Here is a 27,590-nt window from a genome sequence, read left to right as displayed (position 1 = left end):
GAGTCCTCTGATGACTGGTGAAAAAGTCTGGAGGGTGAAGGTGAGTGTCAGGACCTGCACTCCAGCTGAGGCTTACTGCTTGGGAAGAGATGTACTGAGGAGGATTGGGGTGAAGGCTGCCTTGCTGCCCTTAGCAGATTCATTGCAGCAGGAGTTTTGGGTCTGCACTCAGTCCTGAACTCTGTCCTTGCCTGGCACAGATCTGAAGTTTCTGTGGCAGAAAAATGAGATCCCCACTTTGTGGTAGGCCTAAAACTTGTCTAGGTGCACTGCAATGGAAATCTCAGTGTGCGGCTTGTGGATCATTTCTGGTGGTCTGAAATCATTCTGATGAAGTTCACACCTTTGCTAGTCTGTGAAAAATACTGTTTCACCCCCCCCCCCCCCCCCCCCCCCACTATTTTGGGGGGGGAAGAAAGGACAGATATTGCACATTTTTGATGGCAGTTTCAACAATAAATAGTGAGGACAAATTTGGCTTTCACCTCACCATCAAACTCCTAAGCTATATCCATACTGGACCAAATACCTGTATTTCTTAAACTTTAAGTGTGGATGAACTGGCCAGAATTGATGGGACCAACCCATTATTCCACACTGGCTGGTAAAATGCGTTGACTTTAGGCTGGATTATATTCAGAGTTTTGAATTATTTTGGATTTTACAATGGATAAAATGTAGATTGAATATTAGAAAGTGAATTCTTTTTCAGAATTAGAATTTTTCACATATAGGATCCACTTCAGTAAAGATGATTTTTAAAAATCATATTAATTAAAAGATATGAAGAGTGTTCGTTGAGCAAGATTTTTGTCTTGAACCTGAAAATTTGAGCATGGTAGGTGGATGCAGCTCTTTCAGTTTGGAAATATCAAAACACTAAATAAAAAGGATTTTTTTTTTTTTTTTTTTAATTAAATCCCCAGTAGGAAGTGTTACCTTTTTGCTCCATCCAACATTAAAAATATCCTACACTGCTCTGACTCTTTATGGAAATTGTTGTTCAGCTGCTACATGTGCTCTCCCATCTGTCCAGATGTTTTGGTGGGATGCAGAATGGATAAAATCTCTCTAATGTACCACGAGGGATCAGTCATGTTATGGTATATAATAGGTAATGCAACCCAATCTCATAGGAGCAAATGCATCATACAACTGAAACACAATTTTCCAAAAGCTGCAGAGTTTGGCCACAGTTTGCTATCAAGCTGCTCCCAAGTGAAACATTTATCTCTGGTTCAACATACTGAAATATTTTATGTAAGTTCTCCCAAGAGAAAATTTTGATTTTCAGTTCTGTTCAGTGTTTGCAAAATCATGTAATCAGCTTGGTATTTGGGAAAAAGGAAACTATTGCCTGAGACTAGTTCCTAAATAAAACAGCTCAACTTATTTAAGTAAACAGAACCAATTATCATGCTTTCTTCTCCTTCATTCTTACAAGAAGTTCTTCTTTAATAAATTAAACTCACTATTTATGGCATATTGTGTGTTCAGTAATGCACTGTTCGCCTAGACAAAATGCTTATCTTACAGCCTAGAGTAATGTACAGAAAGAGATACAGTGAAATCTGTACTGTATTGAACTAGGATATCAGCTTCAGACTGGGAAGATAGATTTTTTAATATCAAGAAATCAAATCCTTTGTAAAACTTTAAACATAATGCATACTTAGCAACAGCTGCTATTTTGTCTGTCTGATGAAGTACAATTACTCCACAGATATGTGATTTTAATAAACTGCATTGTACAGATGAAACAGTGGACTCTCTCCATAATATACATACTAAATTTTACATAGTGCCTCCAGCTGAAGAAAAATGTCAATCATTGTTCCTAATTACTAATACAACTTACTGCCGCAAAACTGCATTGCAACTTGTTAAATATTTATGCTATAGTTATGTTAATCTTTGTATTTTTTACTTGAACTGATTTAAGATACTTAACTCTGGAATATGTAAACAAATCAACTGACATATCAACTGAAGCATCTGAGAAGCAGAAAATATTGGAGGCAATCTCAGCTTTGCTGAATCCTCTACTACGTGTTTGATCTACCACCCATCTCTGAAGGGATTTGGCAGTTCCTGCAGGTGAAGAAATAGCAAGCTGATCATAAAACTGCAGTTTTTTGAGGCAGTTCACTAGAGCTGCACATTAGGTATGTTATTTGGCCCTTCTGATTCAGTTTCAAGGTCACTGGAGACTTCCAAATTTTGGCTGAAGCTATAATGTGAAGGCACAATTGGTTCTTTGTTACCAATGGGCTAAATGAAAGCTCCAAACTATGTAAAGAGGTAGAAATAAGCAGATTGGCTTGAATAGAATTAATTCACGCAACAAAGGATTTGTGCTTATGCCTTCACACCTGTTTTTTGTGGTTCTCCTCTTCCTAGCATTTCCTTCGCAGACTCAGCGCAGCATGGCTGATATTCCATGGCATTTGATGACATTTCTGCTGTGGATGGAGGAAGCACAGATCTGTGGTGCGTCATTCACCAGCTTGGCTCAGGTGGATACAGCTCTGTGTGAATTGGGTTAAATAAGCACTTGGATTGCAAGGTGTTTATCCAAAGTAAGTGAAGCTTAGATTATGGATGGTATGAGATCAGATTGATGACAGCAAAGCCTGCAGGAAGGGACGTGCCTGAGAGACAAGTTACTTCTACAGGTCCGTGCTGGGGCTCTCCCTCTGTCTGACATGAGGGCACTGTGACACTTGGGACATGCCATACCATCCCCCCACCATCTGTCCTCAGGTTAATCTGGTGTAGTGTGAGGGTTCAAGAATGGACACCTGTGGCACACTTTTTTATTTGTTTTTCTGGAATTGCAAGAGCCTCCTCATTGAGTCCTACTGGCAGCTCTTCACTAAAATAAACCCTTTATTTTTGACAAATTTGTTATTATTAGATCATACTTACAAATAAGTAACTTGATCCAAACAAAAAAAAGTTACAGAAATCACGTCAGATATTCATGAGTAATCAGAAGTTGGAAACCTGTTAATGAAGCCCTGAAGTCTTATCTAAAAAAATTATAAATTGAGTAAAAAGATTAGGATAAAGGGAGTAACTATAAAAATATCTCACAGCTGATGTGAAATGGTCATTTAGAGCACGCAGAAAGGATGATGTTACCACTGTTGTCTTGTTGGAGAGAAATTTTCCAATCATTAATGCTGATTTTCCTTGAAACAGTACCTGAGAGAGCAGTGGAGGAATGAAAATTCAGATTTTTTGACAGTATTTGAAAAAAGAAAAACAGCATGTGTTGAGTGTGTGTGTCAATGGGTAGCGTGGCATAGTGTTGGGTGAAGTTGCAGAAAGATTTCTACAGCAAATCTTTTAAGATAGCTTTTATACAATTTACCTCATTACATAATCTAGGTGTCTTTTCTGAGGAAATTTGATGCTTGATAGTGATAACAGTGCTGCTAGATTATTGTCATCATCTTGCCCATAATTGCCCAAAACAGCCCTTGGGGCTACTCTTTGCTCTACTTTGACATGTGTAAGTGAAATATGTGAGAACTGGCAAAAGCTGTTTAAACTTTGGTAGTACATCAAGCCCAACTGTGGTCTAATGTCTTTCACTGCAGAAAGCAATAGCTCCCTGCAGAGTGATTGAAGCTCAAAAGAGAGATAGATCTGGTATATCTGTGCCCTGCAATCAGTAAGCATGGTTAGGACATTGCATAATGTACACGAGCTCTTAACTGTTGATCTTGCACTCAGAAAACAACAGTTCACAACTAAGTTCACTTAGACCCATTTGATGTGCAGATGCAAGAAACACATTTCATACATAGCATTGTCTACAGTAAACATGCATTTAAGATTGCTTGAAGATAACCGAAAATGAAGAAAAGGTGTGCTAGAAGATAATTCTCAGAGGCCCTGATTTTGGCCAAATGATGCTCAATGAATTTTTCAGTGTGCAGCACAAATAAAGGATATCACTGCTAGAAATCTTGGAAAAGGACAGGAGTAAACTAGTGCTGGACTATGGTATAAAAACATTAGGGATGGAACATCTTCATAAAATATAGAACTTACCCTATGTAGAAGTCATACGAGGCAGCCTACAAACAGTAGGTCCTGTGGCAGCACAGCAGCTAGACATTTGAGTGCCATCCTTGACTGCAGAAGGAAGAGGTAATCAGAACAGGAAAGGGGTATTGTGAGACCACAGACCTCATGTTCTTTCTTCAGAAAGATCACTGAAAAATTGGAGTGTATTCAGGAAAAGTTTATAAGCACGACTCAGTCTCTGTAAAACGGACCTGACAGATTATGATTTAAGAATGTTAGTCTGTTTTATTTATTCAGACAAAGATTTAGAAGTAAATTAAGTCCAGCCCAGAAATGCTTACATGGAAAAATATTTCAGATTACAGCAGACTTTGATTTACCAGAAAAAAAATAATATTGAGATCAAATTGTTGGAAGCTGGAATGAGACAAACAGATGAAAAATGAGGCACTTTTTTTTTTTTTTTTTAAAGGAATACTACATAATCTTTGAAGCAAGTTGGATCTGGATTTGGTACATTTTTGCACATCTAATGCTTTGAAGTCGTAAGTGGGTATTTGAAATATATGCTTTAAACTCAAATAGAAATTACAACCTCAGTGCAGAAAGTAACAGCTAAAGCCTTACTGGCTGGAAAAAGGTAAGTCTGTGTGATCCTAATGGTCCTATTAGATACTGGCTCTTTCTGTTGGGCACATGAACATGGCAGAAACACAACCAAAGGGGATCTATGCTTAATTGTGAAGCTTAAAAAATCTTCTAAGTAAGATTATTCTAAAATTCCATCTATGTTGTATATATGAAGGCATTTCACAAAACTTTAAAAAACAGCTGCTCCGTATTTCCAGAGAAAGACCAGCTGAAACTCATCAGAAACAAGATATGACCCTAACATCAGTTATGATGACTATTCTAACCTCATGTGATCGTGTTTCCAACGACTCAGCATGTGTGACAAGCCCTTTCTCTTGCTGCTCCCCTCAATAAATGGGATTCACATGCTTCACGCATGAACTGTGAACTTTAACATCATGAACTCACAGGAACCCCCAGACATCTTTAGCATCCTTGAATTCAATATGTCTCAATATATCTCACCACTAATCCCTAAGTGCATGTAGAAAGTACTGTAAGAACTTTTGGGGATGAGAAAGTACTACGTAAGGCTATATATTGATGGGTGTATACATTAGGTACAAATACATTGAGCAATTTCATAGAAGCTACATGCTTGTGGATTTTATGTCTAAAATACAGTAAGCCTGCACTCAATTTCTAAACACAAATCCCAATTTTTTCCTGCAGTTTTGCTCACTCTGTATTATAGATGATCTACTGCAATCATTTATGATTAAAAAAAAACCCTGAAACCAACCTTTGAATGATTCAGAGACAAGACATCCTTCATGCCATTGGTGCACCCAAAAGTTCCTACCAGTGTTGTCCTGTCCTCTTTCCATGACATAGAAACTCTCCTTGGCAGCCCCTTGTGGATCCATTTTCTGTTATAATAGTGGAAGTAGTGTAGTGGATTGACTGTGCTCAAACCTATGTCACTGCAGGGAGATGAGTGGGATGGTAATGGACGATTCAAAGAAGCAGAGGTGACCCAAATCCATGTAAAGCTTCTGCTGAAGAAGGAATCACCTGAGGTAAAGGTCACTTTTAAGAAACAGGCTCCTCGGATCTAAGGAGGTGCAGTGAAAACTCCTGATACTTCCTTGTAAAAGACAGTCTGTTTTTCTATGGAAGTTCCAAATCTGGTTTATTTTTTCGTTGTTTTTGAGATACACAGACTCTGTGGGATCAAGATATTGCTGGTTTAGCCACAGTTGTGAAACATCACAGTGTTCTGCCAGCACACAATCACCAGCACTGCAGTGCCAGACTTCTCTAAGAACTGTCACAAGGAAGCTACCATCCTCTCAGATGCTACCAATCACAATTTTGGAATTCTAATCAGAGTTTTTTACCTGCCCTTTAATATGATGAATCTGCTCATTTTAAGTTTTTTTTTTTTTTTTTTAATGGTATTCCCTACAGTTTTTCATTCTTAGTGTTTCTGTTAGTGTTTATGAGTGATGGCTTGTCCTCACACACTTTCCTGTGCTGGTTTAGGTCATTTCTTCCAAAAGAGCAGTAAACTATTGACACAGGGTATAAAGCTTTGAGGATGGCTGTTTTTCTGTTGATCTAGTAACTGCAACTTGTGACATACATTAGCTGTTCTTTTAGTTGTCCTCTCTGCAGTGGATGCATACTACTGTTCACTCCACAGCTGTTTGAAGCAATTTTGACATGCCCATTCCCTAAATATGTATCACTGAACACAGAGACTCTTAATAACAGACTCTTAAAAGCCAGCTCAAACTATTTCTCTTCTGCCTTTGAGTGTTTTCAGTGAGTCTCCTCTTCTACTTTATTTCTGGCTATGAGGAACCATAGTGGGATAGTCTGACTTCCCAGAAAAATATCAACAAAACAGGAAGAGGGGAAACCTATTCTGATGCCGTCAGTAGACTTGCTCTGAGCTAGACTAGACACAATGATGTCCAAATATCCCTTCCAGTCAGCATTTCTAGAAGTCTATCAAACCAGGCTAAAATATATCAGTAAAAAAATTAAGCAGGTTTAGTGAGGGATGACTGTTCAAAACTAACCTGGCTTAAAAAGAGTTTGTTTTTAGTCACCTTTCAGAGTGTAGAAGAGATAATGGAAATTTTACTTACTGAAGTGAAAAACATGGTTTTATGATGGAACTGTGTGAACCATTCTTGTTTTTACCAGAACATGCTTGCTAGCTTTTTGTCATAAACCATTTATGTGGATTTGCAGGTCCTAAAGTGTGGAAACGTATGGATTTGAGCAAATCCAGCTTCTCCTCACTCAAAGAATCTAAGGCAAAGTTCAAAAACAGTGGTTCTATGGATGTTTGCATAAGTTCACCTTGCGTAGGATATTGCCTATAAAGAACAGTGTAGTTTGAAGAAGAATTATGGAAGATTATGGTGGGAAAGACCTTAAAGAACACTAATTTCAGCCGTGAACTGCTGTTAATCAGTCTCAGAAAGATAAATTGCCCATACTATGGTTGGATGATTTATGTGGCAAAGACTGTTGGCAACTCACCTGTTGTACATCCTTAATCCTTTCTCAAGAGGTTTACTTTACACTACCTGGCACTTCCTCATTTATTGATCAGACAGGTAACAGTTCTTTTTAACCACTTAAAATGTTTTTATCCTCTTAAATAGCTGTATGGGATCAAAGACAATTAGTATATCAAATAAGGACACAGCAAATAAACCTTGCTTTTGCTCCACATTTTCTGAAATTTTAAAGATGTGGTACTGAGAGTTTGTGGGAGAGGTGGTGGTCCTATAGCTGTTTGGTAGAAGAAGGATAAAATGGAAGTGCTTAAGGAATTTGATAGCTAATATGCATGCTAGCAAGAAGTTTGAAATGAAATAAACCACCCATTGTTGATTTATAACAGTATAACTTGGTGACTGAAGAAGAGTGAGGTGAGAATCAGACTCATACATCTCCCTTTTTGGATTCATTTGAATGAGATCCGACGTGCCACATGCTTACGTATGATTATCCTCAGTTTGTTGGGGACCTAGCCAGCTCCACATTTAGCTGGAACTGGAGTCACCCTATTGAAGTCCTATGGAGAAAGTCAAAAGATCAGAGCTCCATAATACAAAAGTACACTAAACACTTGTTGGAACATATCTAGAGAAGTCTCCCATCCCTCCCAAAACTCACACTGAAAAACAGTCCAAAGAATTTAATTTTGCAAGGTTTTTTTTAAACAATAGCCCACTCCACATGAAGACAACCTTCTATCATTTCATTAAAAAAATACTTTTGTTGTTGTTGCATGAAACAGTAACAGCTATGCAAATTCATTTTCTAGCACGGAATTCTCTAATAAGAATTTTACTACTGGCTTTCAAAGGCAGAATTTTATGGACTGTGTGCACACTTGCGTGTAGATGAGGCCGTCATTCAGTAACCCACACCTTTGCTTTCTTTTGCTTTGACACTGTATATAGTTTACGATAGAGATCAAGTTACACTTTGTAGTGAAATGGCTTTTCAGACCATAAATTCAAAATTCCCCTAGAAAAGCGTGCAGAACATGACCTGTAAAGAAATATGAATTATATCCCCAGCTCTCTATGCATACATATGCTGAATGTCATACCATTATATCATTTTCCCTGGTCTGCCATAAAAGGTAAGAATTTTAGTGTAGAAGTCAAGAGGCCGATGAATGTGTGTAATGTACTGAAACTATTGGTCTAATTCTCTTCCACCTACCCTCTTGGCTCAGCCATGAGAACCATAGGCCAGCTGGACAAACTCTCTGAAAAGAGAAACAGATAACAGCACTCTGATAAGAAACAGAGCATTGACTTGTCCTAGTTACAGCACCAGATCTACTCACTCACAGGAAGGGTGTCTTGCATGAAAGACATGACAAGTGCAGTATTTAGCAGTAGAGACAGATCCTTTGGAATAAATGAAAGGACCTCTAATAGCATAAATTGTTGAAGAAATAAAGATTTGCATGTTGTGCCTGCAATTTTAAATAATAAATGTTTTCACACTCTTCATCAACCAAACAATTATTTGGATTTCTTATATATTGTATACGAAGGAAAAACACCTCTTTTTTTTCCTGATAAAGAGAACACAGAAGCACAGAACATATTAAGAGCCTATTTTAGTTGTTACTTACATCCAAGTGTGTGTTCCTATTGGTATCAGGAACAGACAACAGCACATATCAGCTCGTATAAAAATGGATTATAGTGCTTAAACTACAACTAAAATGACCATTGCAACCCTAAGATTTCCTGACAGTTGCACCACATCTTGGAGAGATACCTAAAATCCTTTGCCTTTGATATTGTTGCAGTTCCCATGGCACACAACATCAAGCATTGATAAACATTAACATGCATTTCAGAGCACAACACAACAGTGGTAAATAGGTCACAACATAAATAGCGAAGCCTATCCTTAATCCATGAAATCCTAGCAATGATTACCAAAGATGTAAAATTTTGTTAAGAATTTGTAGAAGATATCTGTCCTTCTAAATAGAAATTGTAACAGAGACAGCTTTAGACAGGATTTCATATTAAAATAAATGTATTTAATGGTTAAAATTGGAGATAAGGGGCAGCTCCTGATGTAATAGTCTACCTACATAATTTCTCAAGAGATGGGAAGACAGGAGAAGTAAAACAGAACTAATGTTTCATGTAACTGATAAGATATTATTATTTCTTTAACTGCACTGTCATTTGCTTTCCAATATCTCTTTTTCCAAACCTGTATTTATACCAGAAACACTTATGGGCACAAACCTTGTCAAACAGCTAAATCAAAATTAAAACAAATGCTATGTTCATTCTTGTTATTAATCTGTTTGTAGTAAAAACAGTTTTGTTTTTATATGAAAGCCCCAAAATATGCTTTGCATCCTAGAGAAGCAGTCTTAGCTAACCCATTGCACCATTTCCATATGATAAAAATCAACATCAGAAGGTGAATAGCATCAGCTAGAACTTGATTATAAATTTTAGCACAATTTTTTGCCCCTTGTTCCAAGTTCATTTCATTGAATATCAAGACTTGCTATTAGTCTGTAGGAGTATTTCATGAGTATTCAGAGATCTCTTACTCCACCTCATCAAAATGAAACAAGTATCTGTACCCACAAAGCATCAAGTTTGCATTCTCTTTCTTGAACTCCTCCTACCCAAAAAGCTGTGTGACTCAGCTGGCAGTGATGAGTTGTTTATGTGTACTCAGCCTGAGGCCTGATCAGATCAGCTGTTTTTACTCTTTGTCATTTCTAAGCATTGAAAAGAACTGCAAAAATGAATTTTCAAGACACTTTCTTCCTCAAATCATGATAAAGGACTGAGGAAAGCTCACCAGCTGAACATGTTTCACACAACTGAATGCAACCTTTCAGGATGATCGTGCAGCTGCTGCTTGGAGAGGAAAAGAATACATGCATGTGCTTGTACTGCAATACCACCTACCAACTTGGAGGTTGCTCTTGGTTTATTGTGGATAAACAACCATTACAGATTTTCTAAAACCAGCTAAAAATTATCTTCTTGAATGGAAGCTGAATGGTTCTTCTTTGGCTCGTTATTTATCCTAAGCTGCTTCAGACTTAAATAAAATCTGTTCTTCACTCAGTGAAGCATCTTAGTAATTTTTGTTCTTGTTTTCTGTGGCTGAAGCCTTGTGATAAATTTCCCTCAGCATGGCCAAATGCTGCCCAGTTACCAGTGCAAAGGTCCTTCTAAATTCCTTAGGTAAACAGAAACGTTTATGATGCTAGCAGAGATTTTTCTTTCACTGCTTAAACTGGCTTCACACAAAAGCAAACTATGCTGAGTAAAATGTTTTCTTGATTTTAAGTTCAGGTAGGTGTTTTTTGTCAGTGTAACTGTCTCTTTTCAGGCATTTTGGTATCTGCTGGTGTTAGAAAAGTAGCTCTACTCCTGAGGAGATAAAACTACAGAGTGATGAAACTTGCTGGAGGGCTGGTAACTTAGGGATGTTATAACCATAAACTGGCAAATCCTTCAGACTATTGTTGGGACCTATTTGGCATGAAGTGGTTCTGAACATGAAAGTATCACAGTGTACAGTTGAAAGAGTGCTGCAGTTAGGATGGTTCTTTACAGGTGTTATTGTTGGAAAGATTATCGTGGCAGAAAAGGAACAATGAAGGAAGAAATGCTTACTTGTATCTTAGGATGTAGGCTTGGAGTAGAGAAACTCCAAAAAGGAGAGATCTCCAGAAAGAGATCCTTCCCTTGTTGTAATCAGCCCTTAAATGAGGTCTAGGACACACAGGTGAATTGCCTTCTCCTGCGCTCCCACGGCTGACCGTTCTTGCCTCAGGTGATCAATCAGTGGTTCAGGTCATGGGACTCAACAGTTCCCATACACACAGAAACCTAATGGGGTTGCTATGTTCAATTTTGGGGAGGATGATGGAACACTGTTCCCAATTTGTTTACTACTGAGGAGATTAAATGAAAATGAAACCCACTCCATAAGCACCAGGTTCTCAAGCTTCTTATTTACTATGACTCTTGGCATAGGAGGATGGATTGGGACCACAGCTGGAACATCACACAATAGTACAAAGAAGTAGCACAGTCTGTAAGTCAAGAAGATCCTTGCTAGCTAGGTGGTACATCTGAGATCAAGGGCTGTATTGTATTAATAACACCAAGCTGTGAGGTGTGGTTGACATGGGTGAGGGAAGGGATGGCATTCAAGGAGATCTAGACAGACTCTAGAAGTGGGTCCAGGAGAAACTCATGGGATTTAACAAAGCCAAGTGCAATGTCTTTCACTTCAGTAGTGGCAATCCGTGCTATCAAGTATGAGCCAGGAGATAGAGCAAGCCCTCCTGAAAAGGACTTAGGGTTTTTGGTGGATGGAAAGTTGGACATAAGCCATTAACGTACCCTCACAGCCCCAAAACCCAACTGTATCCTGGGCTACATCAAAAGAAGCATGGCTAGCAAACAGAGAGAAATGATCCTGCCCCTCTGCTCCATTCTGGGGATACCTCACGTGGAGTCCTCATCCAGATGTAAAGTCCTCAGTACAGGAGAGACACAGACCTGCTGGAGCATGTTCAGAGGAAGACCACAGAAATGATGCAAGGGATGGAACATCTCCCCAACGATGACAGGCTGAGAGAACTGGTTTTCTTCAGCCTGGTGAAGAAAAGCCTGTGAGGTAACCTCCTAGCGGCCTTTCAGTATCTAAAGGGAGCTACAAGAAAGAAAGACTCTTAAACAGTCTACTCAGACAGGACAAGGGGAAATTGTTTCAAATTAAAGGAGGGGAGATTTAGGTTGAATATAAGGAAGAATTTTTTTACAAAAGGATGGTGAGGCACTGGAAAAAGTTGCCCAGATATGTGGTCAATGCCCAGTCTCAGACACATTCAAGATGAGGCTGAAGCAGGATCTAGCAATCCAATCTACCTGTAGGTGTCCCTGCTCTTTGCAGGGGAATTGGACTACATGACCTTTAGATGACCTTCCAAATCGAATGATTCTGCTGTTCTCAGATTGCAGTCTCTGAGAATGCCTGAGATAGACTGCAAGAAGAACTGTGGCGGGGGTGGTACTGTCATGTGTTTAGTGTCTTAGGCATTAGCAGCCCAAAATCCAGTCTTAAATCCTTGTGAGTAGGAGTCAAGAAGCACACAAAATAATATGGTATGGGAAGAAATTTGGAGTTGAATCCTAATCTGATCTTTTCATCAGAATAAGGGCAGTGCTGTTGGAGAAACATATATGCATACATTTACATTGATGAGAGCTACTGTAGCTTCTCCAATAAGAAAAATGTTTCAAATTACAGATTGCCTGTTTATTTAATGAGAGTGTGGAGTGGTGTAAATAATAAACATATTGAAGATGTAAGTGCTTCTTAATGAAGAATTTGAAGCTCTGACTATTTTTGGTATTCTCATCCTACTGCTGCTCTGGAATCCACTCATAAAACAGTTTCATGGGAGACTTTTCATTTTATATGCCTTAGAGGTACAATTACTTCTTAGAAGAAACTTCACTGTATTCAGATGCAAATTCACAAATTCAAGCTTTTTTCTGCACTTTTAACAGATTAAATAATTTATCTGCATGTCTGCTTTAAGTGAGACAGTGTAAACCATATTTAAGTAATGTGAAATACATTTTTATGGACCTCTTTTACTGGAAATATGTCAGAACCTTCTGTCCCATTTCAGTATGATGTTGTGGGAAACAAACATGAGCAAGAGAAGCTGGGGAAGATGGGATATCAGTAGAGAGATTGTTTTACAGAACATTCTAGACAGGTTTTCAGCCCTGGATAAAGCATGCCTCTACTAATGGGAGGTTACGCAGCAGAGTGAAAAATATTTTCCTGACTAGAAGTTTTCATTTATATCTGTGCCAAAAATAAAATAGTCTCTGATTTACAGTTCTGCTGGCTGAACAAATTGTTTGGTGTGGAAACTCTGACAAACTTTTTTGGCCTTAGTTTTCTTATTAAACATCTTTTTTTTTTTTGTCCCCTGAAAACATATTTCGTACTGAACTCAACCCTCTTTATTTCTCCGTTCATTTTGTTGCTGCTCAGCTTGATCTTTGCAACAGGATCACGTAGACTTCCAGACATTATCCCTGTTTTTCTTGCCAGTCTTATCTTCTTTCCAAGACTAAGACTTCTTCTCATCACACCCGTTATAAATTTTTTTCTTTTTGTCATCTCCAACCATTTAAGGTCCTTCTGGTGTATCTTCATACTTAAATCCATCTACTTTCTGTTAACTACTTTAGCTCAATCATATCTGTCTCTGGATCATCTAAAGTTGAGATTTCAGGTGGGCTCATAGTTTCACCCTACTTGACTCTACTCTCTTTTTTTCTGAGCTCTGACAAAAACATTCCTGGTTGGCACATACGCATTCACACTACTGTGAATGTTGTCTAACAGCTCTAAGTCACCACATGTTGCAATGCAGTCATGTTGAAGTTCTGGGAGCTTCTTCCAAACATGCCTGAATAACATTTTATGCAGTACTGCTACCTTACCACAGTTTCATACTCGTACTAGACAGTCTTAGCTGTTAGGCTGAGCAACCCAACATGGATCTATGCTGGAAATACTGCACTCCTTCTTCTTTGGTCTGGGATATCAAGACACTTAAGGTACTGAAGAGATCTCTGTGTTGATCTCTGCTGTGTACTGTGAACATACTCCTGAACATTTAGGCCCTCCTTCAGACACACAGGTGCGCACACATGCACGTGGACATGAACACATTTTACCAATTTTCTTCAGATATAAAGATTTGACTTGTCATTTAAATTTGAATCTATGTTTCTAAGAATCCTGACCTGGGAAGATATTTAAGAATACACTTAAAGCTCACCAAATTTCAATTTGTAACAGTTGCTGCAACTACACAAGGCAACTCTTCCTCTTTCTATGGGGAAGATGAACACCTGAATAAATACAATTGTGATAAGTAACATAGCTCTCTAAGAAATACAGAATTAAGTTAATATGTGTCTTCATCTGCCATAGTGCTGGTCGCGTTCCTGAATATACGCCTAAATCTCTGCTGCAATGCGAATCTGGAAGATATGAACAACAAATCCTACACTTTAATATGGAGTTATAGAACTGCTCAGGTTGGAAAAGACCTTAAACATCATCAAGTCCATCTGCCAGTAAACCATACTACCCCAATTCTAACAATCCACTGCTAAATCATGTCTCAGAGCACCACATTTGTCACCTCAACTTCTGTTGCCAAACCATGTAGATAGACTCACATATGTATGGTGCTGCAAGAATCATGGAAATGAAACTTTTTCATCTCCTCCAACAGAGGACGTTTGTGAATGTTCCAGGAGACAGTAAATCTCAGTACGTTTTAATAACATCCTTCTTCTTTATCACTGGCAATGGAAAAATGCTTGAGTCACTGGCAATTGAAAAGTGCTGCCCAGAACAAGTCCCTAAGATACAATAGGGTCCTGCAGCAACTCTGGCCATTTCATGTTGACTTCTGCAATAGCATAGTCACAAGCTAGTCTGATTTCAGTAGGTTTCCTCGTCTTGAAGTATGATTTATTAGCTCTTACAAAAACAATGGTGGATGGAAAATGGAAAACAGTATGGCAGATAACACTCTAGTTACTCTGTAATTGCTCCTTTTTATCAAAACAAAGTTAACAAACTTTTGCCATGGGAAAAGTAGGCTTTGCTGATGTAATTAGTCTTCTCTATAACTATGTTATCAATATGTTTTAGATTCTGTCTGGAAAAGATGCTTCGTCACCAGTTGACATGTTCTGGAAGTTGATGAGTGCATGAGACTGCCTAATTAGGAAGCCACCATGTATAATTAAACACAATCTCTTCTACTTCAACACCATTTAGTCAGCAACTCCTGAACATTTCATTGCAGAGTTGGGGCACAGTGCTTATCATCCTGCAAAACTGAGCTCACAGATACCTTGTCCATTATTTTGATGTAGAAGCCACTCATGTTTGTTCACACTGAGAGTTTCTCCAATATGGCAGGACAATGTGTCGCATTGCCAAGCTCATGAATCATAATAAATATTTTGATAATAAAGCAAAATTAGCACTAAAACAAAGGGCCAGTCTGTTGGAATTCCTTTTACTTGAATAAATTGTATGACGTTTAAGTTCAATGACATATCAAACAAACAAACAAACAAACAAACAAACAATACAATTTTCTGCTGCTCAGATTTGACCACAGTGTGGGCCGCACTCTGGGATACCTCAGCTATGTGTGTTTTCATATGGCTCTGTCCCCCTTACTCTCTAGCAGCACACTTGTGCACAAAAAAGGGACCCTATCGTTCTTCTGCCTGGTTCAAACAGGAGAAAGTGCCTTTCCCAACTTCTTTTTGCTCTCTGTGTTGTGTCACTGGGGAACTGTCCAGCAAATGAGTGCCTTCTAAAATTAGGATGGCATGGAAATTTCTTTTGTGCTGCTATGTCTGAGACCTGTCAGAGGGAGAAGAGAAATACTTGCAATTTTCAGCCTAGGACAAAGCTTGGTAATTCAGGACTGAACAATAATGAAAAGAAGAAGGGAATCACAAAAGAGAAAGCTGGTCACAATTGCTATTACAGCCCCTGCAGCTGTTCACACCATGTTCAGTGCCAGAGATAAAGAAATTGTTCCGAAGAAAAGAACACTGGGTATAGACCTTTAAGGTCATTTGCACTTGTCAACAAAAACTCTTGTAGTCTGAATGTGGTAGGCAAAAAACACTCAAAATCATGATGTGAAAATTAAGAAAATTAAGGAAGTCTTAATTTAAGTTTACCTCCTGCCTCTAGCAGCACAGTAGATTCAGTGCTGCTGAAAAGAATGTGAAGACAAATGTCTCCATCTGTTTTCATCTGCCTAGCACTAGACTTTGGCTCAAATGCTGTTTTCCTCCTTCCAGCATCCTGTGCTGGTCCTTGTGATGCCAGCTGCCTTGGGAGGGATGCTGCGTAGTATCATGATGTATTGCTCCTCCATTCCGCATGGGAATAACTTGTTATGAGGATTGAGGGCAAGATCAACTCAGTGTCTGTTTGAGTTCTAGGAGAGTAGCATCTTTAATGTCTGTGGTTTGGGAGTTGCTAAAATCTGCTGAAGGTCCAGCTAGAATCACGAGGGATAGATAGATTTATTTTAGTCAAACACAGATCTTTGGCCAGACTTTGTCTAGATTTAGATCATTTTGTGCAGCACAGGGCTGCTGTGGACATTTTGGTTACGGAGAGCTACTTGCCCTGCTAATCTCTATTCCTTCATTCTGCCTTCTCAACAAGTGCAACATTAAAGAGGTAATCTGTAAGACTGAGGCACAAGCAGGCTGTATTATCACAAGCTCCTTATATTCTGCTTGCTCAAGAGAATGTGGAGCTCTTTTAAGTTCATCTACAGTTACGATGAAGAAAGGCAGTGCTATAATGCAGAAAATATTTTTTTGTAACTTCAAAATCAGTGAAGATTAGTTATGTCTCAGATTGGCTGAGGTATTAGTCGTGCTAGCAGCACTTATTTTCTCAGTTCGAAAGCAAAAGTAGGCAACTTTTCCAAGGAGAGGGAAAGCCCAATGCCCGTACCTGCTCTTACAAGCCATTTGTTAATTGATAGCATTTTGGACAAGAAGTATTTCTCATTCCATTTTCACATAAACTTATCAAAAATGATGATGAGGACTCCAAATTTCACCCATGTATTACTCAGGGCTCTTGTTTTGTCCCCGCCATTTGCAAAGCAGCAGTGTGTTTGAGCACCCAAAGTGGCAAAACTGAGATTGTTGGGCTGGATCACGCTCCAGCATGGACCAGCATTCATGGCATGACCAAGGTACACTTCAGCACTGGTTTCTATTGAAGACAAAGATACAGACACACAGTACAAAGGTGTATTATATCATCAGGTGGTTCATATTATTCCCTGACATTATAATGCATCAATATTTATTATGAAAACTAACTGATTTGGTCCCATGTCAATTTTATTTGCCATCAATTGTGTTAGTTTTTGGTGGAACTCCGCCAACTTTTCATGTTCTCTTTGCTCCAACCAAACCCTGAAAGCTGACTTTCACAAGCTGTCTGTGATTAGACAGTGGGGTCTCTGTAAGTGTGGTCTCATATGAGCAGCTGTATGTTCTTTTTTTTTGTAGAGGGAAGTTGTCATTAAAGAACTGAGAAGATGAGTGGGTGGTACCTTGGGCTGTTTTTCTTTTAATTTGGCCCTCGTTTACTTTAGACACTACGAAAGAGTTCGCATTAGTTGATGGTGCCCACAATTCATTTGTGCTGATGAAGGCAGCGTGACAGCTGCATAAATCACTGCTAGATACCAGTAATAGATTGCTGCATACGAATTTGTAGAGGACCACCCAAGCACAGCTCAGGGCGGCCCTGCAGTCACATTAGGCTTGCACATAAGTACAGTAATGCAAATTTGCTTAACTCTTTGTTGCCACTTTGTATAGTTTTCCTTTTAAGGAAGATATCGTTGTTTCTCCACTTGTTCTTGGACTCATTTGCCAGACAGGTGAAGAAAGTCTCCAGAGCTCAGTACCTCCCACTATCAATAGCTGCCAGCTTGAGTTAAGTTTTATTTGTTTGTTCATGGAGGGATAACAGCCCTCTTCCTCATCTTAAATTGTACAATTTAGTGGGAAGGAGAGTGAAAGGGGTGGGAAAAGAGAAAGGAGCTTCTGGCTCAGTGTAAGTACTTCTTGTGTTCTAGAGTGAAAAGCTTGGGCAGGACATAGTGATCATTAAATGACTACAGTATGCTGCCTGTCTAATAGAGAAGCATTATACCCTGCCATCTGTAATTAAAGACACAATGCAGGTCAGGACTTGGTAATATACCCGTCAAGAGGAATAATGCAGGAGCACAGGAGCAAGAACTTGTTTCTAGTGGCTGTATGTGCAAATCCCAAGGAGGAATTTAGCTGCCACATTTAAAGCCAGAAAATTATTGATCCATTGCCACCTGACGTTAGCCAAGCCCTGGAAAACATTAATCAATAGCAAGGTTATGTTACCAATGACAGGAGGGGGGATTAGAAGCTACAGAGCCTGCCTCTTATCAGATATTCTTTGTCATTTGCAGGGCTCTCCAGAGCTGCTGCATCCCACAGCTACCAGCCCTACAGCTTTCTGCAGTGGCATCTTCTAGTCAATTCTTGACCTTCTGGTTAACGACTATGCTATCACCAGCTATATGGTCACCATACGCTTTATTTATTCTTCTCACATGAAAAAAAATTATGGTCTTGTGCTAAAAGAGTTAAGTCCTCTGGCATTCACACCTCTGTCTGCTGCGGTGCTACCGTAATAAAATATTCCTGGTTTCTCTTCCTGGTTTCTTTCTTCTCTGTAATGCTAATTGGAATGCCCAAGTAACATCATTTGTAATGTTTCTTCACTATTGGCTGTTACTTGAGACAAGAGAGTGTTAAATAGGAATTTCCATATTCCGCTCTCATACCAACTGAAGTGGATGTACATATAGTAAAAATTTAATACATTGTTTCTGTAATTTGCATATATTAACAGAAGTGAGTGCAAAATTGCACTTCACATGTGCCTTTTAAGTACATGTGATCATTTGTCCGGGCAATCATTAAGACTGAATGTACAGACATGGTAATGCTAATGATGTAGATGTGCATGCGCACGTCTGCACTGAAGATGTACAATCTGTCTTCCAGAAAGGAAGTCCAAATCACAAACAAGTATTGTATAGCTGTTATAGAGGGCCAGCAATAGAAATACGCTGCATTTCCCTTTTCCTGGTAGCCTTTTTCTTTACTTGCCATACCTGTTTTTGTGCTAACACCTGGAAATTCCCTCTTTGTGACACATAGTCCAATTTGGCCAGTCTTTGGCTGTCTGAAAATCAAGAAAAATATCTTCTGTGAGGAGTACCCTACCCCCAAAGCCTTTGGAGAAGTGAATAGCAAGGAATGAATTAGACAATCTGCATGAACTGACATGTTTGTTAACTTGTGAGAAAAAAAGGAATTTGCACAAGCATTCACACTCTCTTGAAGCTTCTTGCTGTTTAAAAGAAGTCTTTGATTTCCAGTCGGAGTGCAGTAATACTTTCAGACTTAGTGACATTTATATTCCTGTACTGGATGTGATAGAGCAGTTTGTATAATGGCATTGGCCATCAGCCCACATGAGATCTGTCAATTGGTAGGTTTAATTCCAGATAAAAACACTACAGAAGTGTTCGTTAGTAGTGAATTGAGCAGTCATGTGACCTTCAATATAAAGTGAATTTAGCATACGTTTCTTGGCAGTAGTCTAATGAGTTGCGTTTACTGTTGGCTATTTTTCATTATATGCCAAAGCTAAACAGCACACCTTGCCCAATCATGAAAGAACAAGTGGTTTTGGTTTTGAGTATTTGCTGCATTCCCACACTCAGTTATATGTTCTGAGAAACTGGCAAATGTGTGCAGCTATACAGGACAGCAGGGTTACTAAATGGGGTGGTAACAAATGCCATGCCAGCTCTCAAATTACATGTATTAACTCGATACCTCTAAAGTAAAGAAAAGCTTTATTAGAAGAAAACCAAAAAAACTAAAAACATTTACTCATGCACATCTGGTTTGTTTTTATTTCTTTAAAATTAGATTTGTTTTCCTCCTCCACTCACAAGAAATATATTTAGGAACAATGTTCATCTTGGAATGGCATGCAGTGGTATGGCATGCTGACACTTTTTGAAATCTGTTTACTTTCTACTAGTCAACAGTTGCTAAAATGTTCCTGGAATGAACAGTGCGTCTTATCCCTTGAGTGTTTGGACCTTTGCAAACAATTAAAGTACTTTCTTACACTCACGATTAACCTCCAAGCTGCCTTGATGACTGGGACACCCATTAAGGGGGGGAAAAAATAGCTTAAATGATCTCATGCTGTGCAGTGCCACATTCTTCAAGATTGCTTTGGTGTTTTCCTGCCTGTGATATGCATGCTGAGCCCAGCAGGGCTGCGGTGCCCCTGAAGGCAGCAGTGCTGGGCTGTCCTTACGAGGCACCAGGCTCCCATGCTCGTCCCTGTCACGTCCATGGCTCCTGGCAGATGTGGGTATTCTCACACCATCACAGGGAAGCTTTTTTTGACTTTAACCAATAAGCTTGTAAAGGTTTAGTCTACTCATCCATGGTCTGAAAGGTAATTTTGCATCACTTTTTGCACTGGCATTTCTTTCCCAAGGCAAAAGACCCAGACAGTGTTAAGCTTTTGGTCCTCATTGCTGCAGCATTTTTGATAGATGTTTTGCCTATCATGTCCAGAGTAGTTGTTTCCTGGGTTCAGAGGTTTGCAGGCTTTTCCTTGTTGGTGTGGTGACCTCAGTTACAAATAAGACTCTACTATCCTTGGGTGGGAGGTCTCCTTCCTCCAAAGACCACAGCAGGGACTCAGTGCGGCAATCCTGTGAATAAGGTACAACCTATGGGGCTGGCCTCTGCAGCTCCTGTGGTAGCTCCTGCGGTGGCTCCTGTGGCGGCTGTGTAGTCTGTGGCTTGGGGATTTCACCAGTGCCTCTGTTCAAGCCTGTACGTGCTCATGGATAGCCTTCCCACAGCAAGGGTATCTTCCTGGGAGGACTCAGAGGACTCATCTGTGCAGGGCTCATGAGAGATGTGGCAATCTTTTTATTCTGTGCTGCTTAGGCTGCCCATCTCAAAGAAGCTTTAGGAGTTAACCTTCCCTGATAGTTACCACTAAAATGGCTTATGTGGGCAGAGCTGTGTCTTGCCAGACAAGAAAGGGAGTTACAACAACTAGGAATCTATGTCATGATTTTTTTTGAATGCAAGTTGGTTTTCTTGAAGCAGTACTACTGCTCCAGAAACTCTGGTCATCACACCTGTGCTGCCTCCAACAGGAAATGAAGAAAGTTACTGCTTGGCCTCTAAAGGATTCTTCAGAGCTATCTTCTACCATTTGTTACTCAGTAATACACACAGGCTTACTTGAGCTGGATCATGATTGGGAAAATGTTTTGATTTTTTTGTCAGAAGGAAGCTTGTTGTGACTGTCAATAAATGCTGAGTTACTCAAATAATGATTATTTAAGTGCTCATCTACATTCTGAGTCTTGAAATTTATTTGTTGCTTAAATGATAATTCCGATAGATTGTTCTTACCCTTGTGATTTAGAAACTGTTCCTAGAGGCTCCTCAACCTTTAAAGTCTGAACTATGTTTGTCAGCCCTTTTTTCACTCATTTTTTATTTTGAGATAAAGCACTGTGGTCATGTAGTCCTGCCACATGGTATGTTTCTTTTTCCTGACTGGACACTGGTATTTAAATAGATGTAGTCATCTGTGTTTACCATTGCAAGTGTTGGGATCCACAAGCATTTCCTAATTTTCACACAGTGGTGGTATCACCAGCATTCCCTTAGGACAGTGCACTATCACATCTGAGACCATCGAAGAACAACTTGTTGCAGTTGTTGTAAGGTGACTTCTGCGTCTTCATGTTTCTGGAATGTTTCTGAGCTCAAATACCATGGCTATGCAGAGCTGCCACAGCCTGCCAGGGTGAGTGCTAGGATCCAGCTGGCTGCTTTCTGTCAAAAGAGTGTTTAATGAGGCAACTCAGCAGCTGCTCTGAGGTGCTGTACTTTCAGTTGCATTGTTTCGGTGTGAGACTTACCGTGTTCCAGTAATTTAAATTATGTTGTGGTCAGAAACACTACCTGAACTCTGTGAGTACAAAAGCAATGGTCTGATTAACTGAGTAACAGTTGGAAATTTTAACTCCAGGTGTGTTTACAACTTATACTGACTACAAAGGGCTAGGTGCAGTCCAACGCTCTTAGGTTATAGTTTGTATTTGAGAACAGCAACAACTTGTCTCTGACATCTTATTTTAGCTATCAAGAAACAAAGTGGTTTTAACAACAATGAAGAAGCTAATGTAATAAAGCAAATCTCGAAAAGTAACTTAATTGTAGAACAGATTGGATCCACTCAACAGCCTCTTTAATACACTCTTTTAGGCGGTTTGATTGTAACAAAAATGGAGAAGTGAGAAAATTAACATCAGTATGATCTGGTTAAAGACTCTTGTTTTTTTTCAATTCTTTTCGGTTTGTGTTTCTTTGTCATTAAAACTCGGCTAATCTCTGGCATCTTGGAGTCAGTTTCTACTGATTTACTGATCTACTGACAGGGTAGAAGGAATAAAAAAGCTCCCACTGACTTTGCGATAAGATATCTTAAGAAAGATCACCAGTTACACAAACTTTCTCTGTTCATCCTTGTTGGATGTTTTGAGCTTTGGGAAGGATTAAAAGAGAAAAAAGTCAAAGAATACACTCTAAAACTTGAAGTGTCCTTTGGGAAGGTATGTGGCTAAGTAAATTAGCCTTATTCAATTCTTAATGTAACCCCAAAAGAATTACACTAAATTCAAGAGAGCAACATCAATATAAAACCAGGGTAAGGGAGAGAAAAATCAGTCCCAAGCTACTTTTAAATACATTCGATTTGCACTTAAATGGCTCAGGCTTTTCATGGATTGTCTTATATGACTTTTCCTTTACATTGTGCAACCTGAGCACATAGAAACATTGAAACTGGGAGATGGAGCCAAATTCTAGCACTACGAATCATGAATGCTACAGGGGTACAAATCTGAGGTTTGCTGCTGCACCACAGTTCTATCCTGGCATTAGCCAAATTTCTAGATTCAAACACATTTATATTTTAAAGAGGCTGCAATAAAAGGAGAGATCAAACTTTGTGGCTTGGACTTGTTATGTTATGTTAACATGTTATTTTATTGGTGAAATTTCCAAAGAATGTGTTGATATTTCAGCTGAAGCAAATTGGTATAATGCTACTGAAACCATGGGAAATTTGTCAAGTTAATTCAGCCTCCCAGACCTGAATTGTAACCAAAATTTTTTGTTTGTTTTGTTACAAAAATTGTAACCCAAGGATTTTACTTGAGCAAAGTGATAACACCAAAATAATAAATGAGGAAATAATTAGAAATGTCCGAAAGGTGAGAAGGATTCTATTTGTCATGTATTTTTGTTGTTGTTTACTTTTTTTTTGTATCTTGTAAATTCATATAAATTTCACTGGTATTCCACTAAAAGCACCTTTCAGCTGATTGTGCTCTTAAACCTTCCTGCATCATTCAAACAGTGCAATGAAAGCAGTGATAGCAATGGAAGTCCAAACTGTATAGTAGTTTTAGAAAGGCTTCCAACAAGCTTGTGGCTAGTCTGGAGCTTACTTTCAGAACATAGACCATCTTGTTTTTGTTCTTATCAGTATTTAACTCTGTTAGAGAAGGAGAACATAGAACCTAAAACAGTTCTAATTTGCTAGTATGTGCTGGTGAACACATAGCAACAGGGCAAATTGTACATAAGCATTTCTGAGAAAAGGTGAATCTTGGAGACTATCTTGGAAAGAGACTACAGAAAAGTAGTTTAAATTTTGTACACAAGTCCTGGAACCTTCTCAGACCTCCCTGTTACTGAGAACTATGTGGAAAAGTTTTCTTGGACTCTGCTTTCCTCCAGTGGTGCACAGAGAGCAGTGTCTAACATCTTCCAAATTAAATAAAATTTGGTGTCCAAATCTTAGATCCAAAACCCACGTCCAAAGGGATCCAGAGGAAGCTTCATGATCTTCATCTTTAAGCGACTAAAGGAATTAAGCCAAAGTTGACAACATAAAAGCTGTGTGCTCTGATTCTCTGGATGAGAAGATGATATCATATCTTGTGAACTCTCTTTTTTCTTGAGAATACATTCTCATACCCTCGTTCAAAAACTTGATACTTGTGCCTTAGCTGAGGAGCAAATCCACTGGAAGAGATCAAATAACCATGAAGGAGTTCATGTAAGTGTTGGAATCTTCTGCCTTGTGGTAGGAAAGGAATACACTGTAATCATCAGATCATTTTAACAAAGGGAACATCTGTCTTTCAAACCGATATTACTTTTAAATTCAACTTCTTTGTCCTTACTGACCTCTGAATTTCAGGAAGTAGCATGAAAAGTAAAATGAGTCATTACAGATAAGCACTACAACTTAATCTTTTAAGCAAATTATGTCCAAGAATCATGAGTTTGGTTGGAATAAGGGTGATGGAAGGACTGAATGAGACCTGAATAAGTCAAGAAAAAACAGAAAACAAAAGGGATGATCAGCAGTTTAAGCTAAAGCCTATAATGATAATAATGTAAAACTAGGAGGCAGATTATACTGCTAATAAAGAAATGCAATTTCTGAACACGAATAGTAAAACCAGAGAAGAAACATACATTTATTACCAACATCAGGCCTTGGCTGCACGGAGGCAGCTAGTCCCAGGCAACACAACAGGGCAATGCTCTTGGTGCAAACTATGCTGGAAATCTGGGCCACAAACTTCCCCACAGCAAGGAATATGAGCAGAACGTTCTGTTCAGCAAATATGAGACATGCTCTGTTCAAGCTCTTAGATGACTCACATAGAGCTTTTGCAATACCTAGCCTATGCCCTGTTGCATCCTGCACTCCAGGATGTCCTAAAGGGCAGCACAGAAAAAACCATAAGGGACCCTGAATTTTTTAAGAACAGAATTATTTACAATTTTACAAAGAGTAAACTTTACTGAGGGTATTTAGTATTATTTTAACTGTAGCGAATATCCTTTTAATATTTGATTGAAAAATTCTTCCTGATGCATCATGTTTCCTCCTGGAAGTAATACCATGCTGGAACATTTGGTGTTCACAATGGTGAATGAGAAAGAAGAGTGCTGAATCATCCCCTCAAATCTGATTCTCTTTCTGATCCATAAAATACTAGATTACAGTTTTGCAAAACAAACAAACAAAACACAGCAATATTCCACATGCTTAAATGTTTAACTCTTTATTGAATTTGACCCAGCTGCTACAAGAGGAGGAGAACACAGGATATAGACTAACCTTTTCTTCTGAAAGACTAAGACATTCTTTGATTAAAAACAGATTTAAAGGCAAAGGTGTACACCATCTCCTTCCTCCTTCCATGGAATTTCATTACTGCTCTGTGGAAGTCTACAATTACGTACCTTGTTTACAGAAGAAGCTGCAAATGTATCTTTAAAACTTATGCTTCTGAAGAAGGGAAAGATTCCGAGAGCTTCATGTTTTCAACATGCCTCATGCCTGATAGCAGAAAGCAATCATCTTCCTGAAGGCAGAGAACTTGGATGAAACGAAACTGTCTTTGGAAACAGCTAATTAAGGGTGCATTAGAAAATAAAGCAATGCTACTGGAATCATGGTGTCCAAAGACAAAAGCAAAGAAAGCCCAACTCTGCAAAGTTTAAGCAAAGCCTGAGGCACCCCAAGGATTTAAAAGGCACTGGGTTGGCTCTGTTGGCATCACTGACATTACGAGCTTTGCTCACTGAGACTGAGAGCTGGGATTAGTGAGATTCCCATTTCCTTCAAGGCTACAGTTTAGGAACTGGCTTGAAAACTGGCAGACAGATGCTTTCACAGTTTTGTGACACAACCTTATGTTGATTTTCCTAATGGACGTAAAAATTTAAGTCTGCTTTTTTTCACCAAACTATATTATTCTTCTCTCTGTAAAGGCAGAAATAAAGGTGAGAAGAAAGCTCATACATAAACATATAGTGGGCACAGAATTCCGAGATTGCTTTAATTAGAAAAGCCTGGATGACTCTAATCAGATTTAAGAGAATTACATGCAGCAAAAATATTACCTGAGTAAACCAACTCTCTTTTTTCCGTTGGCAAGAGTGATGAGTGGCAGCACAAGACCACACTTCCTTTCTACTTGTTCCTAATCCTTTGTTTAGAAAGACTTCAGAGTTGTGAGAAAGGTTTATTCAGCCCCATCAAAGCAAAACTATTCTTCAGCATGACTCTACCTGTTTGATACGTAGTGTAGAAAAAGAAGTTCCTCAATGAGACATAGAAGGATGCTGGGGAGTCAGACATTTTCATAAAGCTTTTTTACCACCATGATGTCATTTGTGAGATTGCTTGGGTTTCAGGGCTAAGCAAATATAAGATTTTTTTTTCTGCAATTCTCTAGCATGGGAATCAGACAGTTCATTGACCAGTTTGACAGAAAGTTTGAAAGAATATAAGCAAATATTTTCTACTTGTTGTTGGCAAGAAGTTAATGAAAAATAAGTAAGGTGGCAAAATTAGTAATCCCTGTAGCTGCAAATCTGCGCTGTGAAGGTTGTGCTAATTCTTTTTATGCTTGTTATAATGAAATATATATTCCTGTATATACATATATATTCATACATACAAATATGAAGTTTGCTTTTTTTCACCATCACATTGTTCTATTGCACATAAGGTATAATACTTCCTTGACAGTTATTTACTTTGAAACCATTCCTTTGAACGAGAAATCACTTTAAAGCCATGCCTGTAGTCTAATGGCCATTTACCATCACCTGTGAAGTAATTCCAGGAATCTGCCTCTGTCATTCTTGACACTAGAAAGTACAAAACAATAAGATCATAGGCATAGGTCCCACACTCTCTCACCCTTGGAAATGTGGACTCAGGTCACTGATAACAAAGGGACTCTTATGTACTGACCTCAGTACAATTGACAGCAAGGTCTATAGGGCATAATAAAGTTCCCCCATATTTCACACCAGGATAAATGTGCAGTGGGGCTGATCAGCCTGCGAGAGCAGCATTGTTCTGAGCTCCTTCATGTGAGGACTATGCTGGTGCGGTTAGTTTGACTTCACTAAATTAACTCACTTTCTTTTGAAAAGTGATTACCTATACTTCTGTATTTTCACACCAACTTCAGAACCTTCTGAAGGCAAAATTCCATTTTAATTTCAGGAGATTAACATTGGACTCCTGTTGCTTGCTCCTGTGGGACGCTAAATACCTCTTCTGAATTGCACAAACATTGTTGAACATCTGTCAAGAAATCTTTAGCTCTCTGGGGAGACTGAGGTGACAGGTATCTCCTAGCCCAGTTAACAGGCTCTGGATTCAGGTACCTGTAAGCAGCACTTCTGGATGAACAAATGTTCCAGTGTTCAGTGCACTTCCTCTATGTGACTAACTCTTCAAAAATAGCAATTGATTGAAAGGGTAAAATTTTCTCCAATAGCAAATGGTTAGAACTGCATATGAACCTGCAAAAATCTCAGCATGTCTTACTCTTAGAAATATATTTTTGCTTTTGAAAAAGAGGCTCTTTAATTATAAGGGTTTTTCTACTCACGTGGTACAATCCTGACTACTCCCTGTAAAACAGCCTGATGGCCTAACATCAAGAGCGTGCCCGTAAACATGAATGCCTCCTGCCCAAGCCATACAGATTCTATTTCAAAATGACATGAATTGTGCTCACAACTGATACTTCCAGTCTGGCTGGGTTT

The sequence above is a fragment of the Tetrao urogallus genome, assembly GCF_951394365.1.
Source record: "Tetrao urogallus genome assembly, chromosome: Z".
NCBI classification, from domain to species: Eukaryota; Metazoa; Chordata; class Aves; order Galliformes; family Phasianidae; genus Tetrao; species Tetrao urogallus.
The sequence above is the reverse complement of the archived record's forward strand: the minus strand, read 5'-3'. Positions refer to the sequence as shown.